Raw genomic sequence first — 16904 nt, 5'->3', positions numbered from 1 at the left:
CGAACGCTGTGCATTTCTCTGCTCTCCCACCACCTCATGGCTTGGCTTGGCCGTGTAATGCTGACAGCAGAATGGCAGAATCAGACCCCTTGAGTCCTCAGAGATGAAAAGGGCTTTAGAGAAAATAACCTGGAAAACCTCTTTGCCTTCCAAAAGGCTTTGCTCCTCCTGCAGTAATTCCTAAGAGACCAAACACCCCAGGACAGCTGAGGCTGTGGCAGCAGGTAGCAGCTCAGGATCTGTCCAGGACTCTGTTTTGCTGTGAGTGAGTGAGCTTTTCCTCCTGGGGGATTTGCAGCAGCTCTGCCACCCCAAACAAGCGCTGCGGGAAGGCACAGTGCTGCTGCATGTGAGCCACCACCATGCCAGGGCTGGCACAAATCCCTGCGGCAGGGCAGCCGGTGGCGTTTCACTGGGTGGCTGCCAGAAAGCTCGCCTGCACCCCTGCCCACCACAGCGCTGCTTTGGAAGACGTCTGCTGGACACCTGGTTAGGGTTGGTGGCTCATCCTTCCCGTGGAGGGACAGCTGAGCTCATGACAGTGTGCTGATGATTTTTGCAGTGCCTGAAGCCCTGGAGGATCAACATCCCATTGACCTCGTCGAGGCTGCAAAGCTCTCCATGTTTGCCATCTCCTGCAAACACCAGGGAGCAGACAGCACAATCAGCGCTGCCAGCCCCACCGAGGCAGCTCGGGAAGCCCTAGCTGGCTGGAGACTGGTCGAAGTTGAAGCTGAAGTAAGCAGTTGGCAGCAGCTAAAGATTTGGTCCAGTAGTAAGCTAAAATTAATTTTAAGTCAGGTAGAGCAGCTTCTCATCACAGGTGCCGCAGACATGCTGCTCTTCAGTACAGTGGAAACCAGAAGGAGTTAAGCGGCCACCAGGGCTCCTCTGTCCCCAGCCTCTGCGTCCTCAGGTGTGGTATCACCTCACATGCTGAGAGCAGCCCTTGCTTTTGCTTTAATTTCATCTCTAATCCCCTCTGAGTCTCCTAAACCTTCTGTTTGCCCTGTGCTAAACCCTGGATGCTCAAAACAAAAGATAAAACCCCACGAAACTGATGGAGGGTAATGCTGCCTGGTGTTGCAGAAGCTTCTCAGAAAACATTTTGGGAGCAGGTCCCAAGTCACCCCTGCTGCCCAGCGGCTGGGCAAGGAGCAGCGTTTCAGGCTGAGTCACCTCCTAGCTACTGGGGTGGCCTTGGGGACCCCCTCACTGGGGCATACAAATTAGCACAACCCTACGGTTGATTTTTTTGTGCCACTGGCTGAGGTGGACAATGGCAACCGGACAAGCTGGGGTGTGGGGAACACTGCTCATACCGGAGCTCACCCCCACGCCGCTGCCTTATCGCGGCGTCCCGGCTCAGCCCATTTTTTCCAGCAGGTGCGCAGGACAGAAGATCTTCAGCATTGCTTTGTGCTGCCACCGAGACCGCTGCCACCTAAGGAGTGATGGGCTGCCTTCAGTGGCCACACTTGCTGACCTGCTCCGGAATGGATTGCCTCCTGGCTAAGGGAACAAAGGGGTTTGGGGATGACTGTGGGGCAGCACTGGTTTGAAAGACAGCCCAGCTCCTGCTTAAGTTAAGCTTTCCATGAAACTTAAGATTAGGATCTCATGCAGATTGCCACCCATACTGTCTCATGTTTCTACATTCTGTCCTGAATTTCTGAAGCAAGGTTTTTCTGAAGGATCTCGCAAACAGGACTTTCAAGCAATTTGATGCTCATTCCCCTGCTGGAACATTTCTGTCTTACTCCACTCACAGCCACAGAGTGTGAAGAGGGATGCCCATCCCAGGTAATCCAGCAGAAGTCAATCAACCACAGCAATTCATCCTGATTTTTACCCTGCAAGGGATCTGTTCCTCTCCAGAGAACAAGGGAGGAAATTCCTGGATTTTTGTGGGGGTTTATTTTCAGTACCCTTTCTGATATAGGGGGAATTAAAGGCAAGTAGCAAGTCAGTAGACTGTCAGAAACAGCTCCTTCAAACAAGCAGGAGTCTGTCCTAGGTTGCACCCGTGTCTTCCCTTAGGAAGCTTGAATCCACTCTGCCGTTAGTGCTTCCTAGTATAAGAAAGTAGATCTCATACCGAAATACATGAGTTAAAAGCAAACTATCGGTAATCTGAAGACAATCTATGAAGACTGGTGGGAAAATGAACCAACTCCAAAAGAGGACACAAAAATAAAACTTACACATCATTCATGTTATACATAATGAAGAGCCCTCACTGAGGATTCCGTAACTCTATTAATGCCAGTAAAGGAAACATAAGGAAAGCAAAGAAGGTCCCTCTTGCAGCCATTGCCTGTTTGCTTTGCTGAAGTTGTCTCGTGCAGCCGTGCAGCCACGCAAGGCCATTTCATGCAACGGTGATGTTAGTCTACAGAGCAGCTGCAAAGGCGTTAAGAAAGCCATACTTAGGCTGAGTACTCAAGAAACAAGAGATGTTTAACTAAAACTATTCAGAGACTTTGCTAATGTGACACTGTTACAATGTGTCAGTGGAAGGCCTTGCTGAGGCTGGGCCAGCTCCACCAGGATTTCATTGGAGAAGGTAAAAGGGACTTGGGTAGGAGAAGAGTTAAAAGAATTGCATTGGAATATTTTTATCAAAGAAACTTCTAATTCTGCATGAACTCTTCCGGATTGTACTACCTTTAAAACAGTATGCAGAATATGGAATTTCAGCATTTTTTGTTTGAGATTTTCAGTTCAATTTTAGTACAAAGACAAATTTCAAATTATGTAACAAATTTAATCTATTTTCCTTCACACTGGTTCCCTACCTTAAAATCAGAAAGAGAAACCATTTTGCTAGACCTTTGATTTTTGGTAACCGACTCTAGTTTAACGGTCTTTCTACAATGGCATTTGCCAGGGACGATAAACCTGGAATCAGCCATCAAAGCAAGTTCCAGTTATTCAAATTTGTAATCAATTTGCTGAAAGGATAGCCTTAAAATGTCAGTTCATGTCAAGAATTGTGAAAATTGGTAAGGTACTTTAATAAATACAGGAACAGAACAAGTTGCTCAGCCTTCCTGCAGGCTGTAACATATTCAGAGATCACATATGAAGGCTCCGCTGGCACACAGTAGCTTTAAAAGGTGTCGATAACATCAGACAAGTTTTCAGAACTGTTGCACGAATAGATGGAATTTCTTCGAATATATTTTCTGTTTCTTTTTGTCTCATTACATATTGTACCCCTCCTTGTGAAATCCAGTACTTTATTTAAGCTCATCAGCTCTTCTGCTTAGTTATCTCATCCCAAAGCTCTTGATTGTTAATCCCTCTTCTTTATACGGATGACAAATTAGGCATGCAACTCTTTTCTTCTTTAAGCCCTGCTAATCCATCACACCCCCATCCCTGTCTGGTGCCGAGAGTCCGGCATGTTATGGAAGTGCTCTCCACCCACGTAGCCGAAGTGAAGGCCTGCTTTCCGTGCAACCGAGGGCAAAACTTCCAGATTGCCACAAGTGATGTTTAGACTTTCTCCCTCTGGTAAGAGTGAAGAAATCAGGTTGGTTCTCCCATCCTGGAGGAGCTGACGGAAGAGGTGAGCTTGGAGAACCCATGTGGCAGCAGGTTCTCCTTTGGGGCAGGAGAGGACAGGCTGGTCCAGTGTAAAGCTCCTTGACACATTTTCCAGCTCCTTCCCAGGCAAAGTCCCACCTTTTTGGAGACCACCCACAGCTTGGACATTTCCATCTCTTTGTCTGTCTACATCTCTATAAACCACCTGTTTGGCTCCATGCTTAAGTCCTGCTGCTATCAGACAGGACTTCTGGAGGGTGTGAGCCTGTTCAGTTAAACCCAGCTGGGCTTGTCTCAGCTTTTGTCATGTTTGACTAACTATCAGATCTGCTAATGAGGAAGAGGAGCCTTTAGGAAGCTTTATGAAGGAAATACAAAAGATGGATGAGTCTTCATCACTGCTTTGTTTCTCACACTCCAGCCACAGAACCACCCTTGGATGTGTGTGGGTGCCATGTGTATCCAGCTGTGTGTTTTAAGGCATTAATCTGACATAAAGCAGAAACAACAAACAGTGTTGGATGATGCTTTGCTGCAGTAGTCCTCAGACAGAAAAGCCCATAAACTGGGCAGCTCTGACTGTGCCTCCCTCAGAGGCAGACCCCAAAAGAATCCAGAAATTGCACTAACGTGCAGTGCTGCTGGTCCTCAGGAGGCTCATGTCACCTGCCAGTGGATGCAGGATGGGCGGTGCAGCAAGAAGAATAAGATATTGTCTTCCTTGGCTGGATCCATGTGGTCATTTTGTGCATCCTCGAGCACTGGTTGCAATAATCACCATTACTGAGCACTTCAGGTATGGGGACCAAGAGGAAAGCCCCAGGTACCAAACCACTGTCCTTCAGCGTGGGAGTTGGAGAGATCCCCATACAACAGCCTGTGGTCTTGATACAAGTCCCAGGGTGAATCAGGAACAAAGGCACTCAGAGCCCAGCCTGGCGAGGGTGAGGGTCTCTCTGGCGGCCCACGGAACTGCAGGGACAGGGTTTGCACGTGAGAGTGCCCCACCAAGGGCCACAGGAAAGGATGGTGTGCACTGATGTGAGGGTGAGCTGCCATCCCCTATCACCACCAAGGCAACCCTGATGGCCGTGTGGGGTGTCCAGGTCCCCTTGTTGCTCTTCGTCCCACCCACCCACTCTGCCTCCCTCTTCCCGTCCACAGCGTGAATAATTACAGTCTGCCACATGCAGCAATTGCGGGGGGGGGTTGCCAGCTCCATCAAGAGATGGGTTATTTCGCTTCTCCCTTCACGGTTCCTTTCAACATCCCCGAGTGCCACAAAGGAGTTTAATAACCCATAATGACACCTCAGGTCTACACATCATTGCAGCCTCCCTGGTACTAGGGCAGTGGCAGGAGGGGATTAAAAAAAAAAAAAAAAAAAAAAAAAGATAATTAAAATCCTCATCTCTCTCTTAACTTTGCAGCCTCCTATTATCTAGAAAACACTGACTTTCACACTCACGCTCTCTCTCAACTGACGAGCCTGGGGGAAGGAGGGCTGCAAGATGTGCTGCTAGCAGAGATGGGCAGCGAGATGCTTTCTGCCACCCTGGGAGAAAAGCTCTGCCAGATCAGGCGATCCTGGCCCTCCATTTCCCCCACTGCAGAGGCAGCCACTGGGACACGAAGAGCCCTGGTGCAGGGGTTGTTCTTCCAGCCAGTAGGTAAATTCAAAGGCAAAATCAAAAAAGCCAATATGTGAAAAGAAAAGAAAAGAAAAGAAAAGAAAAGAAAAGAAAAGAAAAGAAAAGAAAAGAAAAGAAAAGAAAAGAAAAGAAAAGAAAAGAAAAGAAAAGAAAAGAAAAGAAAAGAAAAGAAAAGAAAAGAAAAGAAAAGAAAAGAAAAGAAAAGAAAAGAAAAGAAAAGAAAAGAAAAGAAAAGAAAAGAAAAGAAAAGAAAAGAAAAAAGAAAAGAAAAGAAAAGAAAAGAAAAGGCAGAAGATACACTTTCCTAGAGAAGATGGAGTTGGGCTGTGCAACCCTCTCCACTGCCTTTTGGCTTGGTATGTGCCGGTATGTTTTCACAGGGTAGTGTACAGGATAGATCTGTTCCAAGGATGCAAACCAATGACTTAAGGGTCAAGGCCAATACCCTCAGCAGCTAAATGCAAACCTCTGTGTCCACGATTTCACATTTCAGAAGGCCAGATTACTCTTTACTTAAATCTGAGAATATTCCTATTAACTCCCAAAAATGCCCTCCCATCCCCAGTTTTGAAGCATGGGGTCAAGTGGTCTCACAACTGTGTTTTCATCTCTGCATTCAGATACAAAATTTTGTACTCATGCTGCTCAAATTTTGCCTCAAAATCCATTGAAACTCCTCTTGTTGGTCAGCAATGAAAATAAAATTCTGGGAAGTTTTTACAGCAATCAAATTTTCAAAGGAAAATAACCTGTTTTCCAGCAAAATAGCGAATGGTTTGTGGAAAGGATTTTCAGAAGGAAGGGAGGAAAAAGCTCAGCATCTCCCCAGGAACTGAGAATTTAGCCCTGAGGTTTCAGAAGCAAAACCAGCAGCAAGCCCTCTCTCCTTCAGGAAATGGACCTGGAACAGGCAAGTGAAAATGCAGAGATATTGTATTGATGATTAACCTGCTGCTGCAGAATCCAAAATAACCATCTTGTCTTGGATCAATGGGGAAGCACTTACAAGCAATTTTCTGTTTGGAAGTGTGGGCAGCAAGCAGACAGTCAGGAGCAGGTGGCGGAATAAAATGCACCACCTCTTGGAGCATGGCATCCTGCAGGGTTGTACTATTCATTGCTGACACCTCTGGCCCACTGTATTTCAACTTGTAGACGTCTTTAAGAAAGTCATAAGGGATTGTCACCTTTATGCAAAAAGTAGCCTACATGTATTGTAACGAGCCTCCTCCTCCTCCTCACTACCAGTCCTTGTGATTTAGATTTATGTCTGTGATACCCAATATTTTACTCTCAGCTCCTGGAGTCAGCTTTCTTTAAAAAATTGTATGAATTAAATGCAGCCCTCTTGAGAAGGGAGAAAAGACTGAAGAGGAGTCTAGAAACTCCCAGAGAGGTGGAGAAACCCTGCAGAAACAATAATTATCATATGGAGGTCTGGCACAGTATTTTTGAACGTCGAGTTCAACAGCGAATTTGCTTTTCTAGGGGAAAAAAAAAAAAAAAAAAAAAAAAAAAGAGTTACGCTGCCTGAAAACATCAGAAACATTATGACAAGAAAAATCAAATGTCTGGCACTAATCCTATTGACAACAACCAGCACAGAAAACACAGGGCTGCTTTTCTGACTGCTCACCGCATGGCCGTGGGCAAGTTGTTTCATCCACTGTCTTTGTTTCCTGCCTTCTGTCTCAAGGCTGGTAATTGCTGTAACCTTTAGCTCAAAACCCCAATTAATAGCGGGCAATAGATGCAGAAATTGATGGAAATATTTGACTCTTGCATCCTTTCAGTCCTCCTGCCTGTAGTCTGATTGCCCATCAGGCCTCTGCATTGCTGAATACATGTGGAAAAGGGACTCGTGCTACTGTTTATTTTTTCTCCAGACCCTTGGAAGTCCCAGCTGTAAGAGGTTTGCAGTGACCTGGATCTTCCAATTCTTCCTCTAGATGTAAAAAGAAAGTTGAGGGCATGTCCCCGTTTTATTGCCAAGTTCATTAAGTCCCAGTCCTACTGTATAAAGTCATTCCTGAAAGTGGGCTTTGGGGCACTTAGTCTCTTCACTGCTAGTGACCATGGTGTCTGGCCTAATGTGTTTAACCCTCTTGCTCACCCACCCATGCCATGGAGTGAGCCATAATTTATCTAACTCACAGTGGCATCAGGACGGAGAAAGACAAGCTGTGGTGAGGCACAAAAAGCAAGTTCCCGTGACCCTTTCAGTAAGACTGGAAACACTTCACTGTGCGTTGGTGTGGTCTTAGCATGGCCAAAGCTTATGGCATGGGACCAGAGGGGACTTTGACCAGTCCCCTGTGACTGTTAGGACCTGCACTGCAAGGCTGCACGGTGTGACTAGGACAGGTCTGGACCCCACAGCTGCTCTTGGGTCATTCCCCTGTGTGTTGTTTTCTCCTCAGTTTCCCGGCCACCCACCCCTCACTGCTCTAGCCACGGAAGCAAATGACACTAGAAGCAGCCAAGGATTTTCCATCAGTGCTTTGCCAGTGTTTGCCCACCACTCTCCTCTTCCATGAACATGTCACTTCTGTGACATAGATACATCTATTTCCTCCTTATTTTACCTGCTTTGTCACCTTCCACAACAGCAGCTGCAGGTCAGCAAGGTGGACCAGCGAAACGCAGCTCAGTGTTGCTTCTGTGTGAACAGAAAATCACCAACTTCTCACCCACTCGGTTCCTCCTCTCCTCAGGCACTGGAAGATAAAAAACATCCGCCTGTCAAACAAAAGGTCTGATGTGATTTTAGCATTAGGAGTCACACAAAGGGTCTCAGACCTATGAAAATGTCACCATATTGACTTCATACAAATGTTTATTCATCATTCTGTTTACAGGCAGAAAGGTGTTTTGCATTCAGCATCGAATGCATGAGATCTATTATGGAGACAGAACCAATTCTGAACTGGAAATTGACATCAGCATTTCATAGTGAAGTCAATGCTTTCTTACTGATTCACATCGGCTCAGGATCTCATCTGTTATTCCTAACAGGTAGTCATCAAGTAAATACATGGGAAAGAGCATGAGAAAATATTTTCCTCTCCTTTTTAGAGGACGAATGTAAATGTATCACCCATGGCAAGGTTCATTCCACCCAGCAGGCTTAAGAGGATGACTCATCAAAGCCCTGTGCTTCTCTTCTGGATCTTCAAGGTGTATCAACAACGTTTTATTGATCCACAGTCATGGAAAGAAAAGCAAGAAAAGAACCTGAGTTCTATACTGGTACGATATGCAGAACTCCAGTAATCCTCACATTAAGCTACTGGGATGACGTGATGGAATAGCAGGGTCTACGTGGTTGCACTTCCTGTCCTCCCAGTCACAGGACTTGCCTCTACACATACAGGTCCTTCAGCCTAGTGGAGAGAGAACAGAAAGATCAGGAGCTGAAAGTTAGGCAAAGAAGAAATGTTCGAGTCAGCAGTAGGACATACTTTTTTAGTAGTGACGGTGAGCAAGCCCAACGGGCACTGGGAAACCACATTCCCCTTTGCTTCAAGTGTCCTAACAGGAACAGGTGCCTCATGGAGCGATTGTGTCCATCGGACACAGACACTGGGCAGGGTAAGACCAGTGGGGATGGCCCAGCCCATGTGCTGTGCAGGCGGAGATATGGCTGTAGTAACCCATTACCACAAAGCACAAAGCTGGAGCAGGGACACCGACTGTCCCCAGCCAGGGAGGGAGCGTAGACCCCTACCAACTCCCGGCAGCACAGCGTGGCTGAAGTCCTTCTACCTCGCACCCAGCCAAGATCGGTTTGGAAACCTCACACGGTTAATGAGGCAAGACAAGTAAGGGAAAACATCCCTGCAGAGGAAGCCTTTAGCCTTCCCATGTGTACCAGCTGGGAAAATGTGTGTCTTTGCATCATTTAGGGTGGTGAAATTGTATGTTTTGAGTGCTCACCCTTCCCCCTTCCCCTGCTGGTGCAGGCAGTGCCTGCCTCAGGGGAGTTAATAGTACTTTCACTTATTTAATTTAAACAGGGACGTGCTAGACGGCAACAAGGCCTGCTGGTACTGGAGGAAAAGCACCACAGAGAAGAGGCTAAAAGCTCCCCAGATCTTCAGTATTCTATCTCCCTTCTCACTCCTACCACCAAAACATCGCCAGAAGCAAATAAATGCTTTTTTTTTTTTCTGGGGCGGGAGGGGGGAGCCAGTACGTGATTTTCTCCAGCAATCTCCTCTTTCTCATATTGCTCCCCTGCCTCTCCCGTGGGTTTGCCTTCCCCCAGCTCCCCGTCCCTTTCCTCCCCACCTACGTCTGAGCACAGCAAGGAACCTGGCCGTAGCCTGAAGGGATTTGCCTTGTGCCTTTAGTGGGATGGCGTTCTTTTCCCTTATCTGTCCCCAGTAGGGCCATGTGTTTTGTCTCCACTCCCCCTCCCTGCAGATGCGTGGTTGAGGGCAACGAGAGACAAGGGGTCCTTGTAAGTGCCTTATGATAATTGCAGAGCAGCAACTGCTCTGAAAATCTAAATTCCTCCCTGACATTTCCAGTCTAAAGCTCCCACTGACTCAGCTGCTGCTTGTGATATTTAAACAAGGATTATCTCCTTTTTTATTCTTTTCTTTTTGATAATGGGATGGCAGAAGGTTAGTTTAACACTTTCCTATGGTTTGTTTGGCTGTTACAGATCCAGCGCTCTTCAGGACTGTAACCAAATCTTCACTTCCCAAGTCACTTGTTTGGCATGACAAGGGTGAACAAAGGCTCCCATGATAAAAAACAGAAGGATCTTTCCCTGGATTGTCATCTTTTCCAAATTTTTCTTCAGCACAAGCTTTAGCATACTGGAAAATTTACGGCTTTGGGTGTAAAAGGACTTACTCCATTTGCTTCAGCCCAACTGCACCTGACTTATCCCTCCAGGTCCTTAAGTATTCCATCTCACAGTAGTTTTCCGTATACTAAAATAGGTTTCATTTTGTAGGGATGCTGAGAAGTATTTCCAAAAAGGAACTTTAAAGAAAGATCAGGACATTTTTTCATTCCCGAGAGACAGAAGTGCAGAGCACTAGGGGAGAACATGAACTAATCAAAGCTCTCCATCAGTTCAGAAACTACCTGGCAGGTGAGGGACAGCATGGCAACAAATACCCCACCAGACCCCCCAGTGCAGTGCTTCAAAAGGGCGTCCAAACTGCAGAAAGTCAGCTCGTGACAACACAAAAGAGACATCCAGCCCCAAGTCTTGGGTCATCCCCAGCGAGCCCTGAGCCCTCCGTGCCCCGAAGGATGCCTCAGGGCATTCCTGGGGCACACAGGCTCTGGGAGGCTGCCATGGGGCTCGGTCTCTGGGGGCTGCAGGATGCTGTAGCCTCCTCGTCAGCACTCAGAAATGGGAGTGGGATCAGTGTGCCTGATAACCTGTCATTACAGCGTGCGCTGAGACAGATCAGCCCTTCCAGTGCCCTGCCACTAGCCAGCCGCTTATTCCTGAAATTGGCCAAGAAATTGCTGAGGATGGGCTGAGGGGGAGCCCAGGTGGGGAGCTGAGGGGGCTGAGGCTGGGATGCAATACTTGCACCTCATGCAGGACCAGCTTCTCACCCTGGTGCTGGGATTTTGCAAACTGAGCAAAATCTGAGCACTTCTCTCCGTTATTCAAAGAGATGGAAAGGTTAGGAGGTGGTAAGGGGGCTTTCCCATGTCCGGTGGTGGAGACTAAAGTGGGATGGGCTGCACAAATTTAAGCAGTGCAGACACATTTGAAAGCATGGAGAAGATGGACACATGGACATGGGCTGGACTTGGTGAAGGTTTGGAACGGGAGCAAGGGTCTGCCTGTGCTCACAGGCATCCGTAGCACTGACATTGGCAGCGGAGGATGGCGGGGGCCCCCATGGCTTGCCGCAGCCCCTATCGCACTGCCGCAGTCAGGCAAAGCAAACACATCCCTAAATGGAGATGCTCCCGCTGCCCTGCCGATAAGCAGCGCAGGGCAGGTGCAGAGACAGCTGCCTGTTGTTCCCCACGCCTTGTGACGCAGGGCTGCTTTTCAGCCCCAGCAGTGCCTGGAGAAGGTCTCCGTTAAGCCCCTGTTTAATCAGAGCCAGCGCTGTTTGGACTTGCATCCCTGCTAGGGCAGGCCAGCACCTCTGGACACCTTAAATGAGCAAATGATGCAGAGCTGGTGTGGCCCTGCTGTGTGTTTAGGGTCACCATCCCACCCCCATCATCCCCCCTCCCAGTACCAGACCTTCCTCATCTGGCAGCCCATGGTCTCAGGGACATCATCCAGGGCAGGGGCAATACAGGTCGCACCAGACCTCAGATGGGTAGAAAACCTGGTCTCCATCTCCATCTCGCAGTGACCCCTCAGTGACGGGAAGTCCTGCCCCTGTAGAAGAGCAATCCCATGCACAGTACATACTGGAGGCCAACTGGCTGAAAAGGAGCTTTGCAATGGAAGCCCCTGGGGTCCTGGTGGACTCAGCCCCATGCAGTTGCTCTGCCTGAGCCACCTGAAACACCTCCAAAATGAAAAAAAAAAAAGAAAAAAAAAAAAGAAAAAGAAAAAGAAAAAGAAAAAAGAAAAAGAAAAAGAAAAAGAAAAAGAAAAAGAAAAAGAAAAAGAAAAAGAAAAAGAAAAAGAAAAAGAAAAAGAAAAAGAAAAAGAAAAAGAAAAAGAAAAAGAAAAAGAAAAAGAAAAAGAAAAAGAAAAAGAAAAAGAAAAAGAAAAAGGAGTGTCTCTTTCCAGCTGTTAACTGATCAGTTTGCTGGGAAAATTTTTACATAAGGACCACTTTATGCCTTCTCCTAATCGCCATGACACATTGGAGTTGCCACAGATAAACTGCAGGGCTCCTTCCCCGGTGCCACCAGGTCCCTGCTGCCTGCGGGCAGCCGTGAGCTGGAGGGTCAGAGTGATGGTGGGGCCAAGTGAGCACAGGAACAGGCAACCGGCTGCTGCTTGTGACATGCCTGATGGCCTGTCATCTCTGCTGGCAGTGCCACAGAGTGACTCAGTGCTCCAGGCTGGGTCCCACGCTGAGTCATGGCCTGGGAGCCACCCCCCTTCACCCTCCAGCCACTGCTGGCACAGGCAGACCAGGAGAAACGGTGGCTCGTGTGGCTGATGCTATCTCTGGAGAAGACTCCCCTTCTCCTTCCAGAGCCTCTCCAGATGATGGCTGATATTTGTCCATCTCTGCAAGGTGCTTTGGAGGTCCTACAGCAGAAGATGCTGCATTTCTGTTCAATAGTAACATGAAAGGTGATATTTATGTCTTTTCTAAGGCTCTTCCGTAACTCTGACACCACATGCTGCTCCCTTCCCTGCCGCCCATAACGGTTACCCCATCAAACCTCTGATACACCATAAGCAAAACAGGTTGTGTTCCCTGCCGGTGCCTTTCTCTGTTATTCTCCCATCTCACTGTAGGTGGTAGGATTGACCACGGGTAGGTCAGCCTCTGGGCTTCTATTCTTGCAAGCAAAACCTGAAAAGCAGATCCCCTTCTCCCAGACCCCACAGCTGTGCAGGACACTAGAAATGTTTCATTTCTGCTCACATCCCCGCATCCATGGCTGAAAGGAACTCCATTCTTGTGTCTCCTTGAGTAGTGGAGGCCTGGAGATGTCTGCAAGATGGTTCTGAACCTGAAACCTCCTTCTGAGGGCCAACTCACCTTAAAATAGGAGCTAGAGCTGGTCTAGAAACCTCCTGTGCCTATTTTGTATGCAAAGCCCCATAGCCATCTCCATCCTGCCTTTTGGTCAGTGATGTCAAAACCCTGCTAGGTCTCAAAGAATTATAACCAGCGCCACGGCTGGGAAGAAGAGAAATCTAAACCATCCTTTCAGCTCCCTTCTCCACTGTGACTCATTGTCCACCAAATGAATTCATCATCAATGTGCCTGGTGTTGCAAGTCTCTCCATAGCCTTCTTCTGAAGCCTTGCCCCAGTGTGGGTTGCTGGTGGTCAGCCAGGAGTTGAACTGGGAGGCAGAAAACCAGAGCTGCTCCCATGGATCCTCATGCCAGGCAAGCTCTTCCTGGTGGGAGGACATGTCGAAGGAGGATTGCAAAACCTCAGCAGCTCTCAGGTCTGCTCCTCAACTCCTCTCCACCGACAGCCTCTTCTACTGGGAGATGTCTGCAAGGAAGAAGTGGTTTCCTGAAACAAGAGGGGCTTGGAACATCTCTCCTCCTTTCAGTAAACACTCATTTATTTAATGGGTGGAGATGGGCACGAGGGAGCCTGAGATCTTACTCTGCTGCTGAATTTCCAGGAAGCCAAGCACGCCGACTCCAGCTGGACATGCAGCTCCAGCCCACAGAAGCCTCCTGCCCCTTGTCTGCTCATGACAGCATGTTTGCTCAGCCTCTTTCTCCTTTGTTTTTACCCTTTCATTTGAATCCTGCTTCCCTTCAGGGTGACTGCGGGTAAAGTCTGTGGATGGGTGTCTGCCTCTCCCTCCCCATCAGCCCCACTTGCAGCCCCGGGATATGGCAGCAGACAGGGAACAGCTCCAAAGCCAAGCGTGCCCCCTGCCAGGAAAGGGCTTGCAGCCCCTCCGCTCCCTTTCTCCATGGTCAAAATCCAGGCCACCCAAAAAGGCTTCAGCTACGACATCTATACTGAAGTGACTGAGCTGGGGATGATTTTTGGAAAAGCTGGACACTTAGGTAACTTCCGAAAAATTATCTGTCTGCTGTGAAAAATGGGGTCACAGACATCACCCGAAACTGTTTCTAAAAGGTCTTAACCCTCCTGTTCCTCTTAATGTATTTTTTAAAACCTGCTTTTTCCCTCCTTCCTTCCCTGTTGTCCCTATTTTCCTTTTAGCTGGAGGCATGGGGCAGTCCCCCCTCACCGCATTTCTTTTCAGCATTAAACAGTGACTGCCTGAAGTGGCTCAGGGATGTGCTGGCATTTTGCAGCCTTTTATTAGGCAGCAATCCACTTCCAGATGCTGGAGAGGGCTTAACCACTGCGGCTGTCAGGAGGCGAGGGAAGGTAATTGAGGGTTTAGACAGCGCCTCACTCCGCGAGACACCTGCCATCAAACCCAGGCAGGTCCATCGATCTAGCTCAAGTGGTCTGCCTCTGCGATCAGCCCTCGGCTGGGCCATGCGCGGGGTGTGGAAGCAGTATGGATCGGTGGCTGCGCTTCGCAGTGACACGGGAGGCAGCTGGAATGGGGAGGCGCAGGAAAATGGGAAGGCGTGATCCCTCTGTGGCAAAAAGACAGGGCTGCCACCCCAGTGCAAGGGCAGGCTTCCATGGGACCACCGCCTTGTGGGGGGCGATGCAGCCGAGCTGGTCTGGGACAGTCCCACGGCAAATCCCTTTCAGGTAACGTCCTCTTCATTCAAGGAACCCAAATGACAGCCTGAAAGCTTTTCTCTTTAGGGAGATGAGGAGTTAAAATGCAAAGAGGAGGTAGCTTTGCCATACACTAGCCATGGAGAACTAGCCCAAAGCAAAGCACACTTGGTAAAAGAGAGGTCGGCATCCTCTCTGGCCGATGCTGTTTGATATCTTAAGCAGTGGTCTGAAAGAAAATTGTGATGGCTGGTAAACTTTGCAGACAGGGAATGAATGGGTGGTGCAGTGAATACTGAGAGAGCTGTAGTTTTCTGCGCAGTGTGGTTTAAGATGGAAAACAGCTTAAATGGATGACCCTTGCAAGATAGGGGTGATCTCTGTGTGCCTGAGGCTATCAGGAGGACTTTGGCCATGATGAATGAGGTACACCCTGAGGCACTGCGAGGTGCAGGGGAAGGAGCAGGTTTTTGAAGGTGCCATCCCAGCAGTGAGACCTTAGCTAAAATCCTGCTGCTCCTGTGGGCTACTTGCCTTGGCCGGCATCCCCAGCCTGTTGCAAGGCCAAGGCTGCTGTGCGAGCGATCTGTGCGCTGCTTCAGGGCAATGCTGCCAGCACTGGGACCTCACATGCTCTGTCCAGGTGGAGATGGACAAAGGCAGAGGAGAATGTTTGTGCCAGGCAGGGCACGGGCAGGAGGGATGTGCTGGGGCACAAAGGGGAGAGGTCATCATCTTGTGGCCTCCACAAGGCACTGGACATTAGGATGACTCAGTGCCACCCCTCAGGGCTGCTGAGCTGTGTCCTGTGTGCCTCAGTACCACACAATCACAGAAACATTTAGGTTGGAAAAGACGTTTAAGATCATCGAGTCCAACCATTAACCCAGCATTGCCAAACCTGCACTGAATCATGTCCCTGAGCATCATATCTACACATTTTTTAAATGCTTCCAGGGATGGTGATTCCACCCCCTCTCTGGGCAGCTTGTCCCAGTGCTTGACCACCTTTTCCATGAAGAAATTTTTCTAATATTCAATCTGGCATTGATTAGAAATTAGAAATCTCCCCTGGCACAACTTGCTTTCTTCTCATCCTATTGCTTGTTGCTTGGGAGAAGACACTGAACCCACCTCACTACAACCTGTTTTTGGGCAGTTGTAGAGAGCGAGAAGGTCCCCCTGAGCCTCCTCCAGGATGAACACCCCCAGCTCCCCCCGCCGCTCACCCATCAGGCTGGTGCTCCAGCACCTTCCCCAGCTCCATCGCCCATCTCTGGACACGCTTCAGCACCTCAATGTCCCTCTTGCAGTGAGGGGCCAAACCTGAAGGCAGGACTCGAGGTGCAAATGGAATCCCCGTGGCAGGGAGGACCCTGTGAAGCAGGAGGGGACCAGAGTTACAGGATGTGTGGTCCCAGGGGGCACCCACCCGGCGGGGCCTGCTGGGGCCGAGCTGGGCAGAGCGGACACAGCACGGGTGCAGTACAGCTGTGCAGTTCAGGCACAGCACCAGCACAGTTTGGGTGCAGCACCGGTGCAGTTCAGGCACAGCACCAGCACAGCAGTGGCGCAGCATGGGTGCAGTTCAGGTGCAGCGCCAGTGCAGAACCGGTGCAGTTTGGACACAGCACTGGCACAGCATGGGCGCAGATCAGGTGCAGCACCACTACAACAGTGGCACAGTTCGGACACAGCACTGGTACAGCAGTGGTGCGGCACGGGCACAGCACTGGCACAGTTCGGATGCAGCATAGGTGCAGCATAAGCAGAGCACTGGTACAGTTCAGGCACAGTTCGGGTGCAGCACTGGCGCAGTTCAGGCGCAGCACCAACGCAGTTTGGGTACAGCATGGGCGCAGTTCGGACACAGCACGGGCGCAGTTCAGGCACAGCACTGGCACAGCACCGGTGCAGCACGGGCGCAGTTTGGGGGCATCACTGGTGCAGTTCGGGTGCAGCACTGGCACAGCACCAGCGCAGTTCTGGCGCAGCACGGGCGCAGTTCTGGCGCAGCACGGGCGCAGCCCGGGCGCAGTTCGGGCACGGCGCAGCGGGCGGCGCTGCGGCCCCGCTGGCGGCCCCGGCCCCTCCCCCGCGCTCCGGGCCGCTGCGGGTCGCTGCGGGGGGAGCGGTAGCGGCGGCAGAGCGCTGCCGAGCCGTGCCCCCGCACCCAGCCTCGCTAATGACTTGCTAATGACAGAGGAGGAGCCTCTGCAGAGAGCAGCGCCCCGTGCCGGAGCTGGGGACAGGCGCGGGTGACACCACCTGGGTGCCGCTGTCTGGGGGCTGCAGCTGCCGTCGCTGCGGTGAGGACAAGCCCCCCTCCAGGCCCACACCGCAGCACCTCACGGTTTACTCCCAGACGGAAAGACGGTGCTTTTTCCCTTTGA

This window comes from Falco naumanni, chromosome 10, assembly GCF_017639655.2.
Source record: "Falco naumanni isolate bFalNau1 chromosome 10, bFalNau1.pat, whole genome shotgun sequence".
In the NCBI taxonomy this organism is placed as follows: domain Eukaryota; kingdom Metazoa; phylum Chordata; class Aves; order Falconiformes; family Falconidae; genus Falco; species Falco naumanni.
This window is presented reverse-complemented; position numbering follows the sequence as displayed.